Raw genomic sequence first — 13,307 nt, forward strand, 5'->3', positions numbered from 1 at the left:
CTGCTGCGCGGGGCGCTGCTGCGCGGGGCGCTGCTGCGCGGGGCGCTGCTGCGCGGGGCGCTGCTGCGCGGGGCGCTGCTGCGCGGGGCGCTGCTGCGCTAGCAAAGGCCGGCTTTCTTCGCGACAAAGCAAAACTGCGCGCGGTCCTGGGATATGAGGTGGCCGAGCAGGAGGTTCGCACTGCTCGAGGCAGCGCTGCAGGCATCGCTCTACCTCTCCCTGCTTTCCCACCGCGCGGCACGGAGCTCCCACCCGGCGCGGTGCTGCAGCCGGGCTGGCGGGGCACAGGGAGCGGCGCGGGCTTCTGCTCGGTGCTGGTGCCAGGAGCCTGCGGGTCTGCACGGGGCACGTCGCTCTGCAGCCCCGTCCCTCTCCCCGAGCAGGGCCAGCGTATTTTTAGCTTGTTCAGTGTTGGTTTCTTGTAGCTCCCCAGCAAGCAGGGACAGAGGCGCTTGGTGCCTTCAGCGGCGCGAGGCGAGCAGCCGGCTGTTTCGTGTTCCCTACAGACTGTTAGGCATCGTTTTGCAGAGCAGCGATTTCCTCGTTTTGCAGGGTGGTGAACTGACTCATCGGGTGGTATTTCTGCGTCATGTAATAACACCGTTCCTTACTTTTTCCTCTTTTTATTTTAACAGTCTTGAGGGATTGAACAAAATTGCAGCAACACAGTTAAGCATTAACTGGCTGCAGCTTACCCTGTAATCATGAAACCAAGTAGACATTTCTGTTCCCCTGAAGTAGCAAATATTATACAGTGGCCTCTCTTTGGTTACTAAGAAAACAGGAGTGTTCTCTAACGGGTTCCACAATTTTACAACCTTGGGTTACTACGTGTTCTTTGGGGCTCTTGTCCAAGCCCATCTGAAGTGAAGGGAAAAGCTCTCCTGGCTTCCAATGCCCAGAGTCCTCAGAAATAACAAACTGTCCATAGCTGTGCTCAGCTCCTCTAGTGACTGCTGGGACTCAGCCCTCTGGGGAAGGCTTTGCAACCCTCTGGGGGACAGCAACCCCTTGCATTGCCATGTCCCAGACGTGCTGGGAGGGTACAGGCAATGGACACCCCAGAAAGTGCCACCTCAGCTGGGTTGTGCCATCTGCAGGGCCCTCCTGAGGCTGCCAGGAGATGCCTCCTCGCTCCACTTCCCCAGCCAGCCAGCTCCTTGCCTTTCCTTTCTTGGGACAGCCTCGCCTTTTCCTGCCTTTCCCTACACAACTCAGTCCCCAGCCAGGCGAGGCAAGCTGATGCTGTCATTGTAGCTCTTGGGTTTGTTGTCTCTGGCTCATTTCTCACCCTCCATGTGCCACTTATCGCCAGTAAATTGTTGTACAGCTGAGTCTGTATGTTTTTATGTTGTAGCGTTTTTGTATTTGTACACTACTCGTCATGCATCTTAACTTGCCAAACTTAGCTGTGGGTGTTGAGTAAAATTGCTCTGAAGTTTCCACAGCAGCCAGACCACAAAGGGAGGCAGACACACTAGTATGTACAGGGTGAGCAGTGGTGAGTTAGTGCTCAACTCGTTATTGTAATGTTCTGTCCTTCAAGACTTTAAAAAACATGCGACTGAAGTGCAGCTCTCCTCCACCACATGATTAATGTGTTGGGTCACAGATCAGGCTCTGCAGTTATCAGCTCTGTGCCTCAGTGTGCCCTGTGAGCCCCTCATTTCTGTGCCTGGCCCTCTGCTCCTCAGTGACCAAATGAACACAACTCCTGCGCTGATGATGGGAAGGGGCTGTGAGGAGAGTCCCAAGAAACAGACTGAGCTCCATGGTTGTTGGGTTAAAGGTATGGAATCACAGAATCGTTAAGGTTGGAAAAGACCCCTAAGATCCCAAGTCCAGCCTCAGCCCACCCCCCCATTCCCACCGGCCATGTCCCTCAGTGCCACATCTGCATGGCTCTGGAACACCTCCAGGGACAGTGACCCCACCACCTCCCTGGGCAACCTGTACCATTGCCTCACTGTTCTTTCGGAAAATATTTTTTTCCAAATATCCAGCCTGATGTGCCCTTTTGGCTGTTTCCTGCCTGTACTGATAATGGAGTGTTTGGTTCTTTTTTTCCTAATCTGGCAGCAGTAATGTAGAGCCATAGATGTACAGCTCTTCTGTCCTGAGATGAGGAAGAATGAGGCTGAGGGGACACAGGGCTGCACCTCTCACATCTGGGAATGCCAAGCTCCTGGAGAACTTCCTGTCAAGACCTCGGTAGCACTTCTGAAGGTACTAAAACACATTTAAAAAGCACTGAAGTGAACAGCAAGGGCAGCATCTGTCGCTGATGGTTTTTTTGGGGGGGGTGATGCGTCTGAAAGAGGTACACGGGGAAGTGGTGAGAAGGTGACGGTGTATGAAGGAGGGAAATGTAACGGAGCAGCTGGAGGTGTTCCACTGAGAGGTAACTGAGATGGGTCATGGGTGCTATGTGTGGGGGACAGAGGGATGGGGCTGCTGCAACCCAAGGAGAACTCAGAGCTTATCTGAGGAAAAAAATACAATGAGATCGGCCTAAAAGCCTCCAGGCTTCTCCGCAGGGCTGTTGTGACGTCTTCGGTCACCTCCTGCCCCAGCACCGTGTCTGGTACGGCCGCACTTTGGCTCTCTTTCATCTTCTCTCGTACCTTCACCCATCGCGCCGTTTTGCGCGAGAGCACCGACGGCCTCGAGCCACAGCGGCTGAAACCAGCGCACGGAACAACCACCCCGAGCAGCCGCGGGAACGACACCCGACGGCGGGGGCTCGGCGTGCGTGAAGGGCGCGGGGCAGAGCGCGGAGGCGCAGCTGAGGAGGGGCGGAGGGCGGGAAGCGAGGGGGCGGCGCGTGCACGCGCGGGGTGGGTGTGTGTTTGGGGGGTTGGGGGCGTTCTCCTCTCCCTTCAGCGCGGGCAGCGCCATTCCGCCGCCGCCTCCCGCTCCTCACCGCCCGGCCTCGACCTGCGGGGCCCCCCGCCCGCCCGCCCGCCCGCCGAGCCTCCGGGGCGGGGCCCCCCGCCGCGCGGAAGGGGCCGGCCGGGCCGAGCCGGGCAGCAGTACGCGCCCGGCGGCGGGAGCGGCGGTGCCGGCATGGGACGGGGCACTGCCCCGGCGGGTAGGTGCGGGGCGAGCGGAGCGGGGCCGGGCTTCCCGCCCTCAGCTGGGGCGGTGGTCGCTCCCTCGGGATCCGGCAGCGGGGGCAGGTGCCGGGCGGGCCGCGAGGCGCGATGTCTTGTAGAGAAGCAATCCGCCGCCGGGCGGGGTGTCCCGGAGCTGACGGGGCCGTGAGGGGGCGGCGGGGCTGGTCCGCCTCGAGGTGCGGTCCGGCGGAGCGGTCCTGGGGGAGCGGGGCTCGGTGGAGTTCACAGGTAGCGCGTCCTGAGCGGGGTGGGAAGGAAACGCTGCTCACCTCGCGCGGGTGTGAGTTGTGAAAACCACTGTATGTTGCCTCAGGAGAGTTCGGACGAAGCGCTGAGAAGCAGAATCCCGCTGAGATCCGTGGTCCGACAGTTATGAAAAGAGTGTTTTTTTTTGGTTTTTTTTTTTTGAGTGTTTTTTATGAAACCAGAGAAAATCATTTCTGAGCAAGAAAGGGAGTGGCTTTGGCTGCAAGACTGCCTGGTTCCCTGGCAGACAAACCTGAGATTAAGCTGGGTATAAACTTGTAAAGTTGTGATTGAATAATGGAATAATTTACTGAAGGATGTGTTCCTACTGGAGCAAGTCCCTGAAGGTCATCACAGACTGTGCTGGTCCCACATTATGTAAATATTGTTAAGTCCAGGACTGATTTTATTACCTCTGTTCTTCACACTAAAGAAGGAAGCACCGGGAGATGTGCTGTCTGTGCCTGCTCTCCTTGTAAAGGCAGCTGGTACCGAGGGGAGGTCATGGGAAAGCAGTTGGGGGGTCCCTACGTTGTTGCTGTGCAGTGCTGCCTGCGAGTCTGGGGGCATTTTTATTGGTGATATTCTCGTGGCTTTGTCGTGTATGAGCAAACTGATGTCCGCTTCAAGAAATAAACTTTACAGGCATCTACTTAAAATAGCCCTCTCCTCGTGATTATTTTTTGTGAATCTGGTAGGTCTGCCCTTGCCAGTTATGGTAGAGGGAGGTAATTCTCATGAAAACTGGGAGGAGATTGACAGTACTGTTAGGCTATTCTTGGTTGTGTAAAATTATTTGTTTAATGCCTGTTGGATTCTGAGAAGTTGAAGCAACAATTAACTGTGTATAAAATAACAGAGAAGAGTTGAAGTTCCCTGATGGCACGTGGCCAATTTCCATTACCTAGACCTTTGCAACTACTGTCATGTGTTATTTTGTTCTCATACTTTGCACAGAGGTATGGTGTTAAAGGTAGCTGTGGTCAGAGTGCCTCAAGTTAAAGTCAACAGATGTGCAAGTGTTGAGAGCTGCTGAGCTGCCCTGGCAACGCGTGTTCTGTCCTCTTCAGCTGCAGCCTGCAGTGCAGGTGGTGAGCATGGTGATGTGGGCAATTCAGATTGCAGTAGCGGGGACCTGTGGTCTTAATGTTCACTGTCAGTAGCCACGGAGATGTAGATATAATGCTGCACACTACAAATTGTTTTTTTCCATGTTTTTCTCTAAGCACCTTTTCCCCTTCTTCCTGCAAACCTCCTCATCCACTCCCTTGAATTACACAGATGTGACTTCAGTCACTCTGAACTTGGAATATCTTGGTAAAGTTATGGAGATTCTCTACAGTTGTAATTCACTGCCTTTGTTTAAGTGCTTTCCAGTACCATCTTAAATGACTGCATGCTATTTTTTCCCTATATAACTAGGTTTTCTCCTGTTACACAGAACTGCACCTTTTTGAAGACTAAATTAGAGGTTAGAACTTGCTTTCCAATTCTGGCAGAGACTGGACAGTGAAGTAAAATTGTGGTATGAAGGAGACTTTCTTACTCATAATTAAGGCATTTAAGTGCTGTCTCACAGAACTGGCTTCATGTGTGTTACAGAACAAGCTTCTTCTACCAAGTACGCTATTGTGTTCTCCCTCGTGCTTGGTTCCCCAGATGCGATTTGTGGATACAATGGTATGGGCAGGTACAGCTGAGCAGTTTGTTGTGTTTTGATTGTATGAGATGTTCTGTAGCATCATGTGCCTTGAAAAATCAGTCCTTTGGCATTTCTAGCTAGGCACTACAAAGGTGCTCTACTCTTTGCCACAGTTCTTGCTGGGTAAAATGAAGAGGACAGTCCTTCATTCATGAGAAGTTGGGGGAATATTTTAATATTTAAGAAACATATAAATACTATACTGATAGAGAAATTAATCATCCTGATTGTAGAATGCTGTATAAATAGGAAATAGTAAGCTATACGTGAGGTCACAGGCGTAAGAAAGCTTATTAAAACTGACTGTTCATTTTAATAGATATTTATATTCATGAATGTGAGCTCTGATTGCTATTCACTGAAATTAGAATGCGGTTCTTTACACTTAGTGTTTATCTTTCTTCTGTGTATCGTTTTAATCTGCTTCTTTTAAAATACACAGAGATAAATGGGTAGAACTTGTTTCTTTTGTAAAGTGCCCTGGGTTAGTAAAGACATGGGAAATGACTGCCTCTGTGTTGCAGAGATGTCTGGCTACAACACCCCTTGTTTTCCTTGATGGAGGGAAAGGGATAGAAAAGTTAAGCTTCCTTCATTTACTCGTTGCTTTGATCATGCTGATCTGTGCCTCTGGTGTGGCTTGCCCCAGTCATAAGCAGTAAAAGCTGTAGCAGTGCCAGACATTTTGAATGCTGTGACATGCTGTACCTTTTGGCCTAATTTGTTACATTTCAACAGCTGCTGTCTTCCGAGTATGAGTGGAGGCTGGCAGGAATGGGCTTGTGGAAGGTATGACTGGTGGAAATGGCTGCTTACTCTTTGCTGGTGTGATTATGCCTAGAGGAGAGGATGGGCACGCAGCACAGAATGGGAGTGTTTCTCTCAGCTTGGTGTTTTCGCTCTTCTCCCTGCTGACCTGTTGAAGGAGTGCAGTACTGCAACTGGTGCCGGGCTGGGGTCCAGGACTACTCCAGATAAATGGATTCTCATCTTAGGCAAAGAATTTTACCAAAACTCTTGAGCACCTGAGGAAATAAGTGAGTAGTGTGGTGTGGTGCCGATGAGACAGGAAGTCAGGGCAGCAGTGAGAAGTATATAATCCCCAAATATATGGGTAATGAAGGAAAGTGTTGTTAATTCATTAAATTAAAAATCTGTTTTAGCTTGCAGATAACTGGCAGGTGGCTTGCCTACTATGGGATAAACTTGTCAGTTTCCAAGATGGTTTTGTGAAACCTGTAAATGCTGACCTCATTAGCAGTGACTGAGGGAATGCCATCTTGGACACAACTCTTCCTTGTTTTCTTAACACTTCAATAAAATCACTTTAATTTGTGAAAATTCATTGGGTATTGTTGATACTAAATTAACTGTTTCCAGGGAAAGTAAATACATCCTGCTAATATGAAGTTATTTTTTCCATGTATGTATATAAACAGCCAAGAGACACATTACTTAATCAAGCTGGCTTTCTGACCTCTGCCCCGAGCCTTGCTAATTATGTGCTTTTAAATCTTTTCCACTTCCAGTGTCTTCTGGTCGGTCACCTTATTTTCTGTCAGCATAACGAAGCTAAGTGGGGCTTATTCTTCCTACGATTTTTTTTTTTTACCGATGGCTTGCTAAGCTCTGGCATGTCTGTTAATATATTTGGGCATGCTAAATAAGCTGAGATTAACTAATAGCTCTAAACAGACAGAGGAACAGTAATTAGTTGGCAAATTATTTTAACTTATTGGGTTGTTATGCAAAGAAAAATTGTGTGAGCTTTTAGCCTCCTACTGTCTCATCTGTATAACTGGAAACCAGTCTCGTGGGATGCATTCCTGTCTGGTCAGTTTTGGTTCCAAATCTCTGCAAAAGGAAAGTTGTAGAAAGGTATTTCTGAAAGGCTGAGAAGGGTGAAATTTTCCTTGATAACTGTAACTGTCTTGCTCTTCTGGTAACAAAAAGCTAATCGAGGCCCCTACATTGGTTCTTAGCAATCGTTTTGGTATACTTGTGTTCAGGGACCCTGCGTGCTGATGTTTGCGAAGGGTATAGCAGCTCTACAGTGTTAGATAACATTGTGACTTACCTGAGGGAATCACACTGAGTAACACTGTGCTCATAGCTGCAAATCAGTATCTTAGAACAATAGTTTAGGGACTAGCGCCAAGTTTATTTTAAAAGAGCAGTGTAGGCTGTTGTTACTGATACCAGCCCAAATCTTTTTGAGCGTTGGGTTTGTTTTGTGCTGCTGTAAACAGGGGCATGTTGTATTTAGGCAAGTGTTTGGTGTCTTTTAAGCATAAAGCTACTGAAATAGATTTCCAGGTGTGAAAATTGACTTCTCCAAATAGAATCAACTGTAAAGCAATGTTTATCATCCTGTCACGGACAGTGATTCTCAAGGTCATGGCTGCTTGGAGGCATGCCTCGATTAGTCCTTCTATTGCTATGACCTTTGTGGTTCACGGCAAGAATGCAGAAGTCTCACTTGAGCTGGTGAAATTAGGGGTTGGAAGCTATTCAGCAAAAAAGCATGAGAGACAAACAAGCAAGTATTCTGCTGTTTCTGGATTTTTGGAGAGCCTCACAAAGTTTTTATTAACTCTTCTTAAAGGAAATACGCTGCCATGCAGTAGGAGGGTAAGTTTTTCATTAACTAATACCTGGTTAAAGTGTAGGAAGAAATGTCAGATTTTCTAGTGAAGAGTAATCACAGGCACAACCCCACTGAGATCTGTTTTTGGGCTTGTGTTGCTCAACAGTTGCAAATGATCTGGAGGAGAGGCTGAATAATGAAGAGGCAATATATGCTAAGAATTGTAAATGAGAGTAGTAGAAATAAAAGATGATTAAGTTGCAGAAGGTTCTTGTGCTATTTGGTGGTAACTTTTGACAGAGGAAGTATTAAAACAGAACCCCTGGATTGCCCAGAACCTTTCTGTGTTGGTGATGTGCTTTGATAGGAGCTTTGCAGGTTTGCTGGGTGTGCGTGCTTGTTTTTAGCCTGGTTCCTAGAGCACTGCTTAATCACATCTAGTTCTTGTACTGGAAAAGAAGGTGAGCACTCAGACCCTGTTCATCCTTTCTGTGCCATTCATGATTTTCTAGACTATCATAGTCTTTCCAGGTCTTCTCTTTTAGTCTGAAATGCTTTATCATGCCTGGTCGCTCATCACTTCAAAGCTTTTCAAAACCTTTGGATCACTCTTGTTGCCAATCTGCTGCTCCTTCTTCTGAGGCTGTGTGAAATCTTTGGTCTCTAATAAGAGCGAGTATCTCCCTCTTGTTTAGAACTTTCCATGAGTAGGTCTTGACGAGTTTTACAGAGGACAATAGTATCATTTCCTTTTGAAAGAGGAAGGACAGAAGATATGAATTAACCGAGGTGCTCAAGAGAGCTGACCTTCTCAAATGTCTGAGTGAAAAATACTCCGTGAATCTTGGAAGGTGGAAGTACTGTGTAGTGATGGTGTTTTTGAAAGGCAGTTTAAAAATTCATTTCTGAGCGCATTTTTCATCCATTCTGGATCTTGTGTGCAGTTTGGCTTCCTGCATCATAAAAATACACTTTACTTTTAGGTAGCAACTTAAATGAGATGAATCCTGTGTCGTCTTCATTTTCTTTGCGAGAATGCTGACAAAGTTCAGGAAAGGGCTGCAGCATTGACTTGGAAGACATCTGTGTTCCAAACTGTCTGCAAATTCTGGAAAAAGGCTAAGAGGTTGTTTGATTATAACATGCCTGTATTTGCAGGTGAGGAAATCTCTCTCACTGAAAGGTATTTTTAGGCTGTCTTCGGAGAGCATGATGCCTGTTTGCTGGAGCCTGGTGTTAAACATACTCACATTGGAAAGAATGATCTCTTTTCTATAGTCAATGTAATTAAGTACGGAAGAACTCAAAATGAGCATAGTAAGGAATATGCTGTGATTCGAAGAGGGGTTTGTTTGGCTACGGCAGATCCTCTGACTGGGGTTATGAGTGAAGTCAGGTTTTGTAGCCATTGCAGTCTGTTGCAGTTTCTCGAACCTTGCCAGTTTAAGTGGTGTGCGCACCTCTGATCCTATAATTTTACAGGTACATTTTTTATTGTAATTGAATTGTTTGCACGTGTGTCAAATTCCTGTGGGTTATGAGGACTGAAGAGTTAGGAACTGCCAGCTGTGCTATCTCAGTTGTATAAACAAAAAAAAGTCCTCTTGCATTAATACTGTATAATAGCATATGTGAATGGTTCGTTGCAGCATTTCTGCTCAATTCAGCAGTTGATCTGTTGCAGAAAATGATAATAATAATCTTGCCATAGCTACTTCTGATGCGGTTCCATCGCAGGTGGAACACCCGATGTTTTTAATACCAGATTTTCTAAGACTTTTCCAGTGACTGCAGAATGCTTTATAAAATCCCCAGTTGCCACCTGAGCCTTGCCGACTGGCAGTGGCGGATGAGGCCTTTGGAGCTGCGGCCGCTTGGCTGTGTCATCTGAGATTCTTTGGCTTCTGTGGAGCATGGCTCTGTGTCAGCTCCTTCTGATGCTGCACAACAACTCTTAAACAACTGAGTCACCTCTTCTATTCTGATCTTCATCCTCTGAGTCTGCATTTGCATGTGTGCTTTTTAATCTCAGTTGACAATATTATGACTTGAGCCAGATATGAAGAAGCATAATGATAAATCCCAAGGTCCAGTACCATTCTGTAATAGGTTTTGGAACTGTAGAACTTACAGGAGTAAGTGAATTCTTTTTCCTTTTATTTACCAAAGTATCAAAGGCTGCCTGAAAGTTGTGCTTTTCAAGAAAACATCACTTTATTTGCCAGCTTTTGTTTTCTATAATCAATATAATTTGCTGCTAAATCTGCTCTGTTCAGTAAAATCTGAACAAAATTCGAGAGGATGCAGCTAAGCTGCTTTTTGGCACAACTAGCTCCTCTAAGAGGTAGGACCTGGGGCCTGATTACATAGCTGGGATGGTGCTTCTGTAACCATATTGATAACTTGTCAAATAGCAGAACTATTGATTTTAAAAAAAAATTTTTTTTTTCCTCTGGTGTTTTTACAGAAGTAGCCAAGCTGGAGAACTTACCTTACCATCTCTTCTGCTAGAAGCAAGCATGCTTGCCTAATGATGCCCTTACTGTGTATGGGTGCAGAAAGGGCTGGTTTCCTGTTAGGTTTACTGTTAATGTTGTTGTTAGGCCTGGTGAGAGAAATGAAGGAAAAGCTTTGCTTACATTGAAGCTTCCAGAGGCAGCAAAGGCCTGTTCCTTAGCTTTCTGGACTCAATTTGCACGTAAGCCAAGTTGCTGGCTGACAGACCCCTAGCTCACAGATTGTCGTTGTTCAGTTACTTAACTTGAGCATAATCTTTACATGAATAGAATTTCTTGTGTTGTAGAGGAACCTTTTATATTATTAGTATCTGCAATAATTTTTTCCCTTGGAAAGTGATTCATGTCTTCTTGCAGACAGGAAAGACATAAAGCATTATTCTGCAGTCACAGAAGAAACCCTATTCATTCATAGTTTGTATTGTGAAACCAACCCTGTATCCTTAGGGTTGGAGTTGGTTTCATGGCAGCAGTCCTAATTACTGAATCTATCTCCAGCATATCTGAACTGGGGACTGTTTAGAGGCACAACTGGAATGAAATGGGAGGCCGAAAAGATGGAAATATGAATGTTTCTTAATGCACTCAGTCTTTCCATTGTTGCTGTTCATAAATAGTAGATTTGAGTCATCAGCTGAAAGTCTCAACAAAAGCCCATTCAAGCTCAGTTTGAGACCAGATTCCCAGATCTGGTACCAGGAGGACGCTTTCTTAGATTTTTGTCTTAACTGGGTTTACATGCTGGATCGTGTTTGGTGGTTCATTGTAAAATGAAGCTGTGAGCTGAGCACATGCTAATCCTGGTCAAGTAAAGCCAGTGGAGGAGTGAGAAATGCAGTGTGTACCCTGTGTGAGTATGCATTTGTGCTGCCTAGGCAGTTCCTGGTCTTGGTCGTGTATAGCTGGAGGCAAGTGCTCCAGCGCCTTGAAATACCGTAGCACGTTTCTGCAGATAGTGAAAATAAGGCAAGTAATAATCACTGAGAAGACATTAAACTGGTTGAAAAGAGGCCATGAGGTTTTTAATATTCATTCTTTGATTATTTTTTTCCCTGACACAACAGCAAAAGGTGCTGAAGACATCTGAGCACAAAGGAGGAGGTCATCTTGTGACAGCCATGACACGTTTGTGTCTTGTTTGTGTTGATTCCTGGATGTGATAGTACTAGAGAAATACAGCCAAACTGGGAGAAGGTTAGAGAATGCAGCAGGCATGGCTGAAGGGCATCCTTCTTCTAAGGGGCTGATGGCTTGCAGTATGGCTGAGGAGTGGCTTAGGGCTTAAGCACTTAAAATTATTTGGGAAGTGGAGGTGGTAGGAAGAGCTGCTTCAAATGTTGGGCATGGCTGGAAAAACAAAGTTGAACTGAAGAAGCACCAGTTTAGGCTGAGAATCTGCAAGGCCTCATCTGACAAACTCCTTGCAGAATAATCTTAATGATGTGAAGTTTCGTTGTTTGAATATAGCTTAAAGAGTTGGAGAAACTGACTTAATCCCAATGGAAGGAGTACATATATAAGGGGAAAGAACCCCTTGGAGCAGTAGAGGAGTCAGTAAGATTTAACGTGCTATTTCTCTAATTAGGGAATAACTTCATCAAGATGCAATTGTTTCCCAAATTAGGTATAACTCAGACAATCTTCTTTGGTGGAAAAGATTGTTAATTAGAAAAGTAGGAGGGAAGAGAGGATTGGAGCAGTTGTGAAGAGCAGTCTCCTTGCTGTGCCTCACAGAAGAGGGAGGAAGGAGCTCTGAGCAAGTCTCATGTTTTTTTGGAAGCAATATTAACTTTTCTAATCTGCTCTCCTGATGGCCTCTACTTTCTCTAAATGTCATATAACTTATCTGTCAGGAAATGCTGGGAAGTTTGTTTGTAGTTGATGGAGACTCAAAAAAAAGAGCAAGCAGCAGATAGACTTTCTTCCTCTGAAAGTGTTAGAAGGCTCTTGAGTCCAGAGATCATTAGACTTCTTGGAGTCATGGAAGCGTGGGTTTTCCTGTCTGAACAAAGCCCACTAAGTCTTATAAGATGAACACATTGGTGAGCCAATAGTAGTTTTTTTTAAACTGTGGCTCTGATTCAGCGAAGCATTAAGCGCACCTGATTGTGAAGCCTGAGAGTCAGTGACTGGAGGGTGTGGAGTCTTATTACCTAGGCTTCTACTTGATGGTGTAAGGACCCCAGGGTTTAAAAACGGTTCTGTTTACGCCCTTTATCCCCTGACTCACTGCTGTGGCTGGGGCACACCCCATACCTCTCATCATCCCTTTGGAAGGCTCTCCTGTGCCTGTGGGGCTTTGGGGCAATGCCAGTGGGTGTAGAGAGGAGCAGTATGGGGCAGGCACAGAAGCGCGCTGTGAAGCTGGCCCGGGTACAACAGACGGATTGGCCTGTGGTGCTTGATAGGCAGGTGGCAGCCTGTTACAGACACCGGCGTGGTAGTTGGAGCAGTTGCTACTTCATCTTGAATGCAATCATTGCAATGTTTTATATAATCCATGGAACAAATCAGAAAGGTTTCTGTGTGCAATTCTACTTAATTGTAATGAGCAGATTTGATAAGATAATCTTAAAATAAAAGATATTTTTAAGATAAAAGATAATTTTCAGATGATCTTAAAATCAGTTCTTCTCAACTTTAAATGAAGGATTTGGAATGTATAAAATGTCAGTGTTCAGCAGTTTTATGCCATCCTCAGCCCTTGATTACAATAGCACCAGACCCATAGGTAATCCCTTTATATGATACATCTATACAGGTTTATGAGCATATATAAGTGGACTGTAACGTGCTCAGAGGGCACTCCTTTCATCAGATGCAGGTCTGGCCTTTCACATGGTGAGAGATATTTACCTTTGAAAACAACAAAGGAAACCCACAATGCAGTGTAACTTAGCTGTGGTTTAATTGTGTTTCATGACATGTATTTCTCAGAGTAGAGGATGCTCAAAATATCACTGGGCTGGTTTAATTTGATAATTGAAGTATTCATGGAAGATAGTTATCTAAAATTTAAGAGCCTTGAATCTGGTTAGTAACAAAGTTATACAGCTTTTTTTTCCTGTACAATTTTAACCATTATGATAGGAAATGCAACCATAAATGCTTACACTAAGTGTAAAATTCTCAATTCCAGT

At 45.8% G+C, this 13,307-nt stretch overlaps 1 protein-coding gene across 2 annotated transcripts in view; it reads left to right on the plus strand.

The window, feature by feature from the left end:
• The window catches only part of PPP2R3A (protein phosphatase 2 regulatory subunit B''alpha), a 50,993-nt gene continuing 40,664 nt past the window's right edge, over positions 2,979-13,307 (plus strand). For both annotated transcript variants that reach the window (XR_002437958.1, XM_021394532.1), the window contains exon 1: positions 2,979-3,091. The gene's annotated coding sequence lies outside the window, so the exon portion shown is untranslated. The remainder of the gene's footprint in view (positions 3,092-13,307) is intronic.

The sequence above is a fragment of the Numida meleagris genome, chromosome 4, assembly GCF_002078875.1.
Source record: "Numida meleagris isolate 19003 breed g44 Domestic line chromosome 4, NumMel1.0, whole genome shotgun sequence".
NCBI classification, from domain to species: Eukaryota; Metazoa; Chordata; class Aves; order Galliformes; family Numididae; genus Numida; species Numida meleagris.